Source organism: Galeopterus variegatus, unplaced genomic scaffold (genome assembly GCF_000696425.1).
Source record: "Galeopterus variegatus unplaced genomic scaffold, G_variegatus-3.0.2 Scaffold83, whole genome shotgun sequence".
Classification (NCBI taxonomy): Eukaryota; Metazoa; Chordata; class Mammalia; order Dermoptera; family Cynocephalidae; genus Galeopterus; species Galeopterus variegatus.
The window spans coordinates 867,850-880,352 of NW_007726194.1; the positions used below are offsets into that span (position 1 = coordinate 867,850).

At 39.9% G+C, this 12,503-nt stretch overlaps 1 protein-coding gene across 1 annotated transcript in view; it reads left to right on the forward strand.

Moving 5' to 3' along the window:
• LPP (LIM domain containing preferred translocation partner in lipoma) overlaps nucleotides 1-12,503 on the forward strand; it is a 573,768-nt gene that overhangs the window by 100,170 nt on the left and 461,095 nt on the right. The window contains exon 2 of the mRNA XM_008580078.1: nucleotides 2,576-2,639. The gene's annotated coding sequence lies outside the window, so the exon portion shown is untranslated. The remainder of the gene's footprint in view (nucleotides 1-2,575; nucleotides 2,640-12,503) is intronic.

The following is a 12,503-nucleotide window of genomic DNA, read 5'->3' on the forward strand; positions in this document are numbered from 1 at the left end:
GGCTGAAATTGCTTCTGGAGGTGAGAACATTTTTCTTGGAAGAGGATGAATGGTTTGACAAAAGATGCAGACATGTCAAGTTCTGAGTCAGCAGCTGTAACATACATGGAGGCAGCCAAGGGTAACTGGCTTCATTACCAAGAAGCTAGAGTGGGATTTGTCAGTTGTCCTGGACGTCTTTATGGATTTATGGAGAACTTCATTGCGTTATGAAATACCCAGGAGCTACTGAGGACACAGGACACACAAACCACGTGAAGAGGGCTGGCGAACTTCTCAGTTAGACGACTTCAGCCTTTCTACCTCTTATGATGAGACTTACCGATGGAGTAGTCTTCACAGAAACTCACTGGTGCAGGCTCCTGTTGTTTCTGTGGCTTGTGTTTTAACACTTTGCCCAAGGATGGTTGCAGCTCTGAAACTTCACTGAGGAGATATGAGAAAGTGTTCATGGTACACTTCAAACACTCCTTCTGCCTTAGTAATGTGCTATTTTCTGGTTAGACCACAGATGTAAAGTCTTCTCCCTCCTCTTTCACTTGCTAGTGGAGCAGAACACGAAACTAAATATGCTTTAGTACATTAACAATTGAATTTTATATGTTATGTACTTGTTTTCACTTTCCTGAAGTTATTAAGTTACTCTCTCCAAATATCACACTCCCAGCTGGGAGGCTACATCATATAGTAGAAGGTTGCTGTATCAAGACACAAGGTTAGATTTTTATCTGCTCCATGTTAGCCATTTGATCTCCAAGGTTTGTTTTCTGTCATTCTAAAATTGGGATAATAAGGTCTCATTGAAGTTATAATGAGGGTGATTTGAGATGTAAGGGTCATGTAATATTTTCCAAACAATAAAATAAAATATAATGATTAAAAGATGATTAATATTTTGCATTGGTGGCAGATAATGATTTTTTTGCAGGACATCTTATCAACTATGTTCTTTTCTTACTCTGATTTAACTACTTTATGAAAATGTGACATTTTAATAAAACTTTCCAGAGGTCTTATACCTCTCAATAAATCAATATGTTATATTAAAATAAATTCCCTTTGTTCTTGCAGTCCAGTTGGAAGCTCATCTCTCTGAACCTAAGGCATGATTATAGGCACAAAACGTTATTATTATTATTTTTTTGCCTCTCATAATGTAGACATATTTTTATTAATAAAACCAATATTTGTATTAACATCTGAAATCCATGCCTACTGCTTTCAAAATCAAACAAAATTATTAACATTTTTAATATAAAATCCTACTATACTTCAATATTATGACTCTATTTGGAGTAGGTTACATTTACAAAATCCCCAAAAGCCAGTATTTTTTATTTTTATCTCATAAAAAAGTAATTTTAAATAACCTAGTTCTTTTTTTGTTGTTGTTGTTACATATGAAGAGTTAGAAGTATTATTTATTTCTTACATTGATCCAATTGAATAATAATAATCTACCAATTTGAAAAGTACATGACTAAACTCATTTTTGGATCCTTATAAAATAGGCACAAAACTTTAAAATGAAGTGTGATTCATCAGCAGATCTTTCCTCTAAAGCAGTGTCTCTTTTGCTTTTTGGGGGTTGAGGGGACATTTGATTTTTAAATTTTCACCCCATGTCTTTTGGAACAAAAGTTCATTGTGTGGTTTGTTGTTGGGTAAATTCATCTGAGATTGACATAGATAAATATTGGGATGTTTTAAAACTAAGGGGTGTGAATCAAAGAAATACCCAACCTAGAGATGTTTTCTAGCATTGCATTGCATGCTTTTAACTTTATCCTTTGATCATATAAACATGGACTCATAGGAAGAAATGTTATCACTGCTCTGTGTAGCTATTGATATGGAATAATGGAGGAAAATCTTCCAAAAAATGCTTAACTTAGGGCAGCTTTGGCTGTGAAGTAGATGTTATTATCCTCATTTACATGTGAGGAAATGGACACAAAGACTTTAATTTGCCTAAGGTCACTGGTCAGAGGAAGAGGAGTCTGATGGGCTCTAAATTCCATGTGCTTTTCCCACTTCCTCCCTTCAGTCAGATAGCTAGTTTTACTTTATGATTTCCCCTTCACCAAGCCTTGTGGACCAAGTCCGTGAGTTGCTTGTCCTCGTGTTTTCCCAGTCTAATAATCTAGGAGAAACTGAGGTAAAGATCACTGACCAGCAGGTAACAGCCCCTGGTTCGAAACTTGAGCTCTGCTGCAGACTGTACTGTGTAATCTTGGGCAAATTACTTACCTTTTCTGACCTTCAGTTTTCACATCTGTAGAATGCGTACAGTAATACCCATTTCACATGGTATTTGTGAAGTTAGTTATGAGAGAGATGGTAGTTGCCTTGTCGTCCTTCCTGTCCCTCTGTGAGCTTCTGTTTCCTTACCTGTGGAGTAAGTGGAGTAATCCCTCCGGCTTCTGCATTGGGTTCTTGTGGGGTGGAATGTGAAATGAATGTGAAAATCTTTTTTACAACAAGAAACTACTATACAGATGTAAGAGTTTATGATTATTAACGAATAAATATAGGCTTAGTGCCTGAGAGTAACTTTTGCCTGTGTCATTTGCAGACACTAGCATTGCAGTTGGCTGATCCTTGGGTCCACTGACCATTTCAGGAGTCGGCTGTCTGAGGTAAGAGAGGATCTGCATCTTCATGTTTATGAAATGCTAATAGGCATCTAAGCCAATAATGTTTGAGGTTGATTTTATTCCCAGTAGAAGAAATAAAAGTACTTCATGAGCAACAACAACAACAAAAAAGAATGAAAAATGGCCAAGACAGTTGCCCTCCTTTTTTTTTTTTTTGTCTTCTTGATTTAATTTTCCCTTTCAGTTCCTAGCCCTAAGGTTTAATACCAAAAGCACAGAAATCTGGGCAGTGTGGAAGATGTAGAATTAACAAGTATTTAAACATGTCATATGCTTTGTGTTGGGATGTTCCTACCCATTGTTTTGTTGTATCTCCAGCTAGTATGTGGCAGAAAGGCTTTCTACCTAGTTTCCTTGCCCTTGCTTGAATGCATTTTCACTACCCTATGCTGCCAGTGTTACCTGGCTCTAAAGTGGCCAAACATTACTACTCAGGTCAGTCACTGTCTCTTAGCTATCCAACAAATCATCTCAAAAAGATACAATCCAAGGCTACAAAAAAAAAAAAAATCCTAAGAACACAGAAAATGAGTTGGAGTCTTTTAAAACCCAGGACTCATAGTATCTGCATGCCACTCTACTGGGGGAACAGTGTGAAGGAGATAGGCCTTTGGCAGAAGAGTATATTTGTCTTGTGTTTGCCAAGAAAACAAAGGCCAATGGGAAAAGAATGTTCAAAGGGAGAATCATAGTTGTAAAATTTGCAAAACGTGATCTTTCTTCTACAGCTAACCTGCTGATATCTACACCTCCTAGTGAGCTCAGCTGTGTTCTCTGCAGAGAACTTTAGAACTTTTAGAAGTCTGAGCCAAAAAGAGGTGATGTAGTCCATACGGTCTTAATAACTGCAGGCCTTGTAGAATAGTAACTTTGTAGAAGATTTGATGTCATTATTTAAAGTACTGTTTATTGAATATTTTGTTAATTCCTTTAGTATATTATTTCCACGATCTTGAACTGCAAAAGGATCACAGACCTTTGAAAAAATTGAAGGTGGTTGGTATTGCCTCATATTTGTAGGACATGTTCAGTTTAGAATTGAGTGGAAATTTTGTGTTAGGTTAATATGATTTTCAAAGTTAATATTCATTATATATATGAAATAAGAACACTTCATATACAAACAAAGTGGGTGATGTATGGACTGTGAAACTCCTATAATTAAATCAGACATAGCAGCCACTTGAGCTGTGAAGATTTTCTTCTCATTCCTACAGAAGAGAGGGTTATTTTAAAAAAGGTAGTAGCAAAATATGCAGGAATGATTCCTGCCCATCTTTTAGTCCCTCTTTAGTCCATAAAATGCTCCTCCTAAAACTTCTTTCCTGTGTATTATTTTCATGGATAAATATATCAGAAAAGAATGTACTAAGACATCTACTATCACAGATTTTTATAGCTTTGTGAAGCAGATCAAACTCGTTCATTTAGAAGCTGCAGTTATTATAATCTTCCCCCAGATATCACTTGTTAAATATTAATAAAATAAGCTTTGAAAAGTGGTTAACTGTACTCTCCTTCCCCACTGAAATCTATCTTGAAACTACAAAAAGGAGTTTTAAGCAAGCCTTGACAAGTTACAAGAAATTGCTCCTGAGAAAGAATGCTCTCTCTCTCTTTCTCTCTCTCTCTCTCTCTCTCTCTCTCTCTCTCTCGCTTTCACTCTCTCTATTCTCTATATTTTGGAGGTAGGGACTAGTGGAGAGGGAAGCATAGAAACTTCTCGGATAACCTTTGGAGGGTGGAGAAGTAAATATTCTGGAGGCATGCTGTAGAAATTTAAAATAATCTTGTGGTAATAATTGGTATCAGTGGCAGTAATGAAGAAAGAATAACAGTTTAAATAAATAATTAGACTTGACAGTAGATGTGTCAACAGGTACCCACTTTTAATGAGTGTAATCATTGTTTTTCTCTGCTCTCGACGCTGATCCACCAACTGTGGTGTGTTCCCTGTCCCATTTCCAAACCAAATCTATTTAAAGCTGCACTTCATGGAATCTGAAACAGTATACCCTGTTTACTATTTGGAGCTGATACCTAATGTTCTTTAATAGGCAAGATCTGCACTTGAACAAGAGTAGGCTTCTGGCCTCCTGTAGACCACTGATTATCCCTGTTTTCCACAGAGTGATTCATTAGCAAGGATGAATAGTACCCAATTAATTCTCATGGACTTGTCTGTATTGCCAGAGTGAATTGTTTGTTACAGTTTGGTGGAAACAGCCTTCGTCTGCCTTCAATAAAGTTAACCAGTTATTGTTTTTTGAAGTGGAGGTAGAAGCAGTAGTTATAAGTGCAATTATTTCCTTAGTTACCTGAGCAGAATTTCATTGTTTCAGGCAAGGAAGCAATGTGTTGAGTGTTATGTGAGCCAGAAGCCATGAGAATGTAATTCTAGTCCCAGCTCTGATGTCAACTGGCTGTGTCACCTTGGGCAAGTCACCTTCTCGCTCTGAAGTCCGTTTGGGCATCTAACAACATTCAAAGTTGTAACAGTTGATCATGGCATTGCTTGTACCTGAATCTCATAGTACGGAGATTCAGAGAGTGGAAATCATTTTTATTTATTTATTTTTTTGAGTCCGAGGTTCAAATCCTGGCTATAATTAATTAGCTATGGCTTTAGTGAAAGCATGCCGCCTGAATCTCATAGTACGGAGATTCAGAGAGTGGAAATCATTTTTATTTATTTATTTTCTTGAGTCCGAGGTTCAAATCCTGGCTATAATTAATTAGCTATGGCTTTAGTGAAAGCATGCCCTTCCTCTCTGCTTCAGTTTCTCCATCTGTGAGATCGGAGCAGGAAGGTGGAATAGACAATGTCAAAGGTTGCTCCAACTTTGATTTTCCTAAGTCTTAGATTTGCCCAAGGCCCCACAGCAAATTTGCCAAGTCAGGTCTTGAATTCAGAACCCCTTTCTTTGGTTTGAGGTGGTTATCATTACAACTTCCACTACCCATACTTTCTAAATAGTGTGTTTGCATCTCTGAGCCTTGCTTTATTAAATAAACTTTTTATCTTTATATCTGTTAGTCGACAGGTCCCTTTCAGTCAAGGTACTTTCCTAAGGCAGTAGTTCTTTGTGTGTGTGTGTGTGTGTGTGTGTACGCATGTGCATGCATGCACATGTGTTTGGGGGTAGGGGTGATGATTATGGAATTTTTGTAAACTCAGATGAATCTATGAAATAGCTGAAAAATGCACATCTGCAGAGAATGCTATCTGTACTTCAGGAGGTTTGTGGATGCTCTGAAGGCCATACATGAGTCCTAGGTTAGGCATAACATGTTTTTCTATGTGGGAAATATGAGATGACAGTTGGGTAACATACGTTTCCTGTTGCTGCTGGATTTTTCGCATAATCACCTATTATTCTACTCTGAGTGTCAGCCTCATTTATTAGTGTGATTGAAAATTTACGTCTCAAACTGTTGAGTGATATTTTAATATTGAAACTCTTATTCTGCTTGCTTCATTCGTTCATTCATTCACTCAAATGCACTTTTAACCCAGAATTTGATAAATTCTAGGCATTTTAATATATTATTTTATTTAATCTCATAGAATAGAAAGTAATTTTTCTCCGTTTTTCAAATGAAGAAACTGAGCTCAGAGAAGTTGAGTAATTTGCTGGAAGTTGTACAGCTAATAAATAACAAAGTCTAGATTTAAATCCAGATTTGCTCCAAAATATGTGAATACCTTAAGAGATAACATTGAAAATGAATAGGCACAATGAAACAAGTTTGTAAGCCGTAGAAATCCCTGGTAGAAAATGGTTAAATAGGCCCCACAGGAGTACAGAGAATGTGTGCTGTGGGAGTTCAGAGAGGGACAAAATTACACATCCTGAATCACTTATGTGATAATTCATTAATTACATGCTTTTCTGGCACCTTAAGGCAGAATAAAAAATGGTGGACAATTGTATAAAATGCATTATAAATAACTTGTAGTTTTTCCTTATTTTTCCAACTTCTGTCGGGTTAGTTGTCTCCGTATCTTCATTTTGTAAGTGAGATGAGGAGACAAAGAGTGATTAGGGTCACAGTACCCTGATCGTGCTGAGTGATTGACTGAATTGGAATTTCAATGCTTTGGGGAATCTGTTTGTTGTTTTTTCCCTGTTATATCGAGTGTGGGACTTTTAACAGAGATAGACTTCTGACCACGCATGGATCAGCACAAATGCAGATGTGAGCAGCTAGAATTTGGATCTTGCCAAGTTGTAATAACTGCCATATGTGTGAAGCTATTGCTTAGTGCTTGGTGACCCACTGTCAGCATGCGTGGGAGCCAGGAGAGTGAAAGCCAGTGTCAGAGTTGGAAGAGGCAGCGCCTTCACCTTACAGATGTGGAAATGGAGGCTCGTAGAAGAGGCATAACTTACTAAAATTCAGGCAGCAGGTTATTGGATGTGAAGCCCAGCATTATTAGTTGCATGACCTTGGATAAGTTGCTCGATTTCTTTGGGTCTCAGGTTTGTTGTCTGTAAAATGGAAACCATACCCTACTGACAGCTCAATTGTGAGGATAAATGAAATACCATTGTGCTTTTCAATACACAGAGGTACTGTTGTCCGTGTGGTTGATAATCTTCTTCACAGCCTATTGAGACAGGCGCAATTTTATAGATTCTATTTCCTAACTTCATTTTGGTACTTTCTAGATCCTGGCTTCTCAAAGTTTTATCTGAGAACCAGCAGCATCAGCATAACGTGGGAGCTTGTTAGAAATGCAAATCTCAGGCCATACTCCAGACTTCCTGAATCAGAATCTTTATTTTAACAAGATCCCCAGGTAGATCATGCACTTATTAGAGTTTGAGAAGTATTCTTTTAGGCCCAAGACCAATTTCAAGGCTATTGGCCATGGCCTGCTGACACTGACTGGCACACTGCCAGCATTCTCGGGGCATGCTGTACCAAGCCTTGAGCTAGCAGGAGGGAAGCTTGTGAAGTCAGTCCCTGAGAACATGGAAGACTGGGTTGAAGGGATCCAGCAGGCTTTATCTTTTCAACGCCCTTCATTTCCTCAGAAGCACTGTTCACAAGGGGTCAAACTGGGATTGGATTCCAAGTCTTTCTGATCCCAAAGTCCATGTTCTTTTCATTAAGACACAATGTCTCAGTCAGGAGGAATGCTGGGCTCTGTGTATGGTAACTCTTCATTCCCCACAGTGCTAATATTTCCACCTTGGCTGTTTTGCTCTATTACTCAATTCCTAGAGGGGAAGAATTAAAAAAAAAATAATAATAAAAAGAGCTTGAGTTGAAAGCCAGGATCCTGCAGCTTAATCAGCTATTTTCATTTTTTAATGAGGGTGACTATTGTGAAATAAGTAATTATTAATTACTCAAAACTAATGAAATATTTTAGTTTCCCTGCTAAAAAAACATATGGAAGCTAAGAGAAAGCATATGGGTGTTTTTCGGGAAGCATATTGGTGAATGGACAAATTATGGTGGTGCCAATATGCCTTCGCTGTCTGGCTGGGGCCATTACTATGTGTGCTGGCATCTGAGTTCTTGTATGTTTAAGGGTACTTAAAAAGAAATTCCCATCTGATGTATGCTTCGGTTTGCCTCTGGAGTTACACAGCTCTGTCTCATAAATCTTTCTGCCATGGTTTCACTCAGCCATTACTGGTCGAGTGTCTACTCAGTATAAAGTGTCTGCTGTAAGTAGCTACCATGTCTGTTCCTTTCCAAATATCTGTCATCCTCTGCAGCAGACTGGACGGCCCTGCCAAGCTGATGGCTAGGTATTGAGACCCTGTCTATCCAACAGTTTACTACAGTGGTAAAAGCAGTACCCTCAAATGTGGCAGAACTGGGACCTCCTTGCTCCATCAGGGACTCTGGGAGGCTCTTGGCCAGCCATTGAATCTCTGCACTGCAGATTTCTCATTTGTAAAATTGGAATGATAATGCCAAGTGCTCCTTAGCTCACAGGCATGGCTGTTTATCCAATTTGTAATCCATGCCCTTTGCTTCTCCTTTCCTTTCTTTTATGTCTCTTCTCTGGTGCTACTTTTTTAGTTGATCTGGTAAAAAGCTTGATGGATTTGGAGGTGGCCGAAACTATTTTGGCTGCTAGGGGATAGGCTTGTAATGCTCAGAGGCAACACACAATGTTTGAGAAGGCACTTGGCTAGAAAACTGAGGTTCCAGACCAACCTGACTTAGCATTTACTTAGTATCTACAAGCAAGGTAGTTTGCTAAGAAACTGAAGTGGGGAGCTGGCAGGTATGTGGATGTGAGTTCCATCCAGGGCCAGTTGAGAGTCAGTGTGAGGTGTGAGCGCAGTAGTTACACTTTGAGAGTGAGAGAATTTGGAGAACTTTTTCTTCCTGGAGTTTCTTATAGAACCAGGGACTGTTGGCTTTGAAACATGATTAATTGGACTTAAGTGTGATATTACAGGGAGTTGAAGAATAAATCTCCGGCAGGTAAGAATCAGCTTGAGGCCGGACCCAGAAGCAGGTGCATATCGGGAATGTCCAGAGAACTGGGCATAGATCACAGAAAAGTGCAGTTAAGAGAAATCGCTTCTTTTCTGGTGAACTTCAGTTCTGCAGAATGTGAGTTTTGGACAAGATGGTTCTCAAGAAGCCTCAAGAACTCCAGCTGTAATTCTATAAGCTCTCTTATCCCATGTAGCTAAACACTGACAGTTGAGTAGTGGCAATGGAGCAAGGCCCAGAACCCAAGTGTCCAGTCCCTAATTCAGTGCTCTTCCTACTGTGCATGTAGCATTACGTTGGTGGTAGTTGGGTGGTCATTATTATTTTAGCCTTTAGTGCCTAGAAACATGGAATATTAAAGTGATCTAAGACATAAAACAAATAAAATATTTAACCATTCCAGATACTGATGACTCTCCTGCTGCAGAGAGCCGGCTTCTATAAAATGCTCCTTCCTCCAGTTCACCTTGTGGGCCTTGTCTCCTATCTGAAGGACAGGACCAGCACATGTCCCTTCTCCAAGGGAAGCCTTCCTTATCTACCCATTGGCCCTGGAATCTAGTCTTAGCATTGGACTTTGTTTAATAATTAAACTTTACTTTGTATTTCCATCTTTCATGTTTCCTCCCTTCTCCCCCTCCTCCTTACACATATTGTTAGGGGTCTGAATCTGAGGACACTTTTCTGCTTCTTTGAATTCCATGTAGCTCCTGGAATGGTGCCCTAGACATAGTGCTTAATAAAGAAGCACATGGCTATGTTCTTCAACAGTTTTTCCCTCTGCTTATTGCTTCTTTCTGAGACGGATAGGAGAATTACAGACTTATAAAATTTCAGAACTGGAAAAGAAAAACCCAAGGGAAGGAATGACTTCCCCTAATTTACCTGCCTAGTTAGTGGCACGTCTGAGAATGGCACCCACATCTGACCAAGCACCGGAGAGATGGGCTTATAAAATTTCAGAACTGGAAAAGAAAAACCCAAGGGAAGGAATGACTTCCCCTAATTTATCTGCCTAGTTAGTGGCACGTCTGAGAATGGCACCCACATCTGACCAAGCACCGGAGAGATGGTTTGTGCCTGAGTCCCTGATTACCACTCAGCAGGCCAAGGCGGGACTCCTTCTTTCTATGGAGACCATTAGGAATAAAGGTGGCACTGCTGCTATATTAAACAGATGGAAACAAGCAGATATTCTTGGGTATCCTCTATGGCAGGCCCTGTGACAAGTGCTTTCACATAGTTTAGTTCGGTCAATCATCAAAAGCTAGAATTACCATTCCTATGTGAGGGAGACATTTATAAACAGGATATTTGGTAAAGCCCTTGCCTAGAAGCTCTGAAAGGCCCTCCATAATGGGTAGGTGCTTACTTTGTAGAATATGGGCACAGGCAGGGCTCTGCAGAGTGGCATGTGCAGCTGTTCTAAGAGGCATGGATTGTGGGGACAGTGAAAATAAGCACAGGTTGTGATCAAAATTGGGGTGGGTGGGCCTGTGGTCGGCTGAGTATAATGAAGGACTCAACTCTCCCACTCTCTTCTTCATATATACATCTCTGAGTCTTTGGAGACCTGGGACTTGGGTGCCTCATTGTTGAGTGTTTGCAGTATTGACTTTTACTTGCTCATGTTGCATCTTATACTCTCCTCTAGCTAACCGTGACCCCAGCGAGTATCTTTTTCTTCTGCTTATTCATTTTTTTTCTATTTCTTTTGCTTCTCCCTCTTCCTCCTTCTCCTGAATTAACCCGGTAGCCTAAGGTCCTGAAGGCTTTCCAATGGCAGAGTCCTCTGTACTGGACTGTGCAAATGCTGGCAGGGAAAACAATACACAAATCTGTTAAATACACAGCAAAAATAGTGTATGATCTGTGGGACTCGGTATTAAGCAAGCTGATATTAACGAGGTTTGAGTGCTGTTCTGAAACGTGGCAGCCGTGCATGCATATTGGCTGCTTTTCCTCCCTACCTCTGGCAGTTCACAAGCAGTGTTGCCATGGCACTTCTTGGGCTCTGTTTAGATCAGCTATTTTCTGAAGGAGTCCCTGACCTTCCCCACAATAGAAACTGTTGATGTGGTCATGTCAGTGACTCTTGAGGAGGTGTGTGACTGGTGAGCTCCCAGTTGTCACTTGGAAACTGTTGGAAACTATGTCAGGACACGGACATTGAATGTTTAGGAGCAAGAAGGGCTTTTAAATATCCTCTACTCTCTTTTAATGTGTGAGTATACAGAGGCCCATTGAGTGGAAGTGACATGCTCAAGGTCACAGAGTGAAGTAGGGACAAGGCTGGGGTGGGAACTCAGGTCTCCTGGTTCCCAGCCCTGTGATGTTCCAGCTGTGCCACACTGATCCCTGCCTGAGCACCCTCGTCAGCCCTGAAGGGGCTGTGGATGGACAGGCCTGGGCATCCTGCTGTTCCTAGGAGGAGGCAGAGAAGGTGAAGAAAGGTTATGTACCTCAGCATGCAGGAAGGAAGGAGAAAACGAGGGGGATAAGATGCCCAGTGTCAATGCCCAAGGTGCCACAGCAGTGCCCACCTGCAGAACTCTTCTGGGCAAGGCTTTTCCATCAGATTCCACAGATTGGTTCATTGAGAAGTGGATGCTTAAAGGGGCAGAGAAAAAATAATGTCACGTTCTCTGTTGCTCTGAACATTTTCCTGACCTCACATAACACCTCACCTAAGACTCCCATAAGAGCCATTTATTGCTGGTACCATACATTTTTTGTACTCTATTATATAATGTCCAGAATTCTTCTGGTAATTCATATGTGAAATGCTGTCTCCTCCACAAGATTACAGGGTCCTCGGGGATAGGAATCTTGACATAGATGGCCCTTTCCCCCTTCCTCTTTTTTCCCACCCTGCCTTTCAATTATGGCACCTGGCAGAGCCCTAAACACATAGGATGAGCATCCAGTAAATTCTTGTTGAGTTGAACTTAGTTAAATTCAGAGGTCTTCTTAAACTTTTTATTAATTTCTGGTAAAAGTTGCTAAATTATGATTTTGGAAAACAGTGTTCTCACCATTTTAGATTCTGTTAAGAATTCTTGTATATTCTTATTTAATTTTTATAAAACCCAATATATTGTCTACTATTTTCTCCATTTTACAATGAAGAAACGGGAGTCTTGTGACTGCTGAAATTCACCTCAAGGAATAAGTGGTGGAGATTCGATTTGTGTCTAGATCATCCTTCCCCAAATATTGTAGTGTTACTTCTCTTCTTCCCCAGTACTCATAGAAGAGGTCTTGTTTTGTTGACAATGGTTCAGCCTTCTTTTGAGGAGTTTCCAACCTTTTTAGGTTGAATCCTATCCACTTAAGAGTTTGGGAAAATAACGATGAAGCCTCAGTTTGAAACAG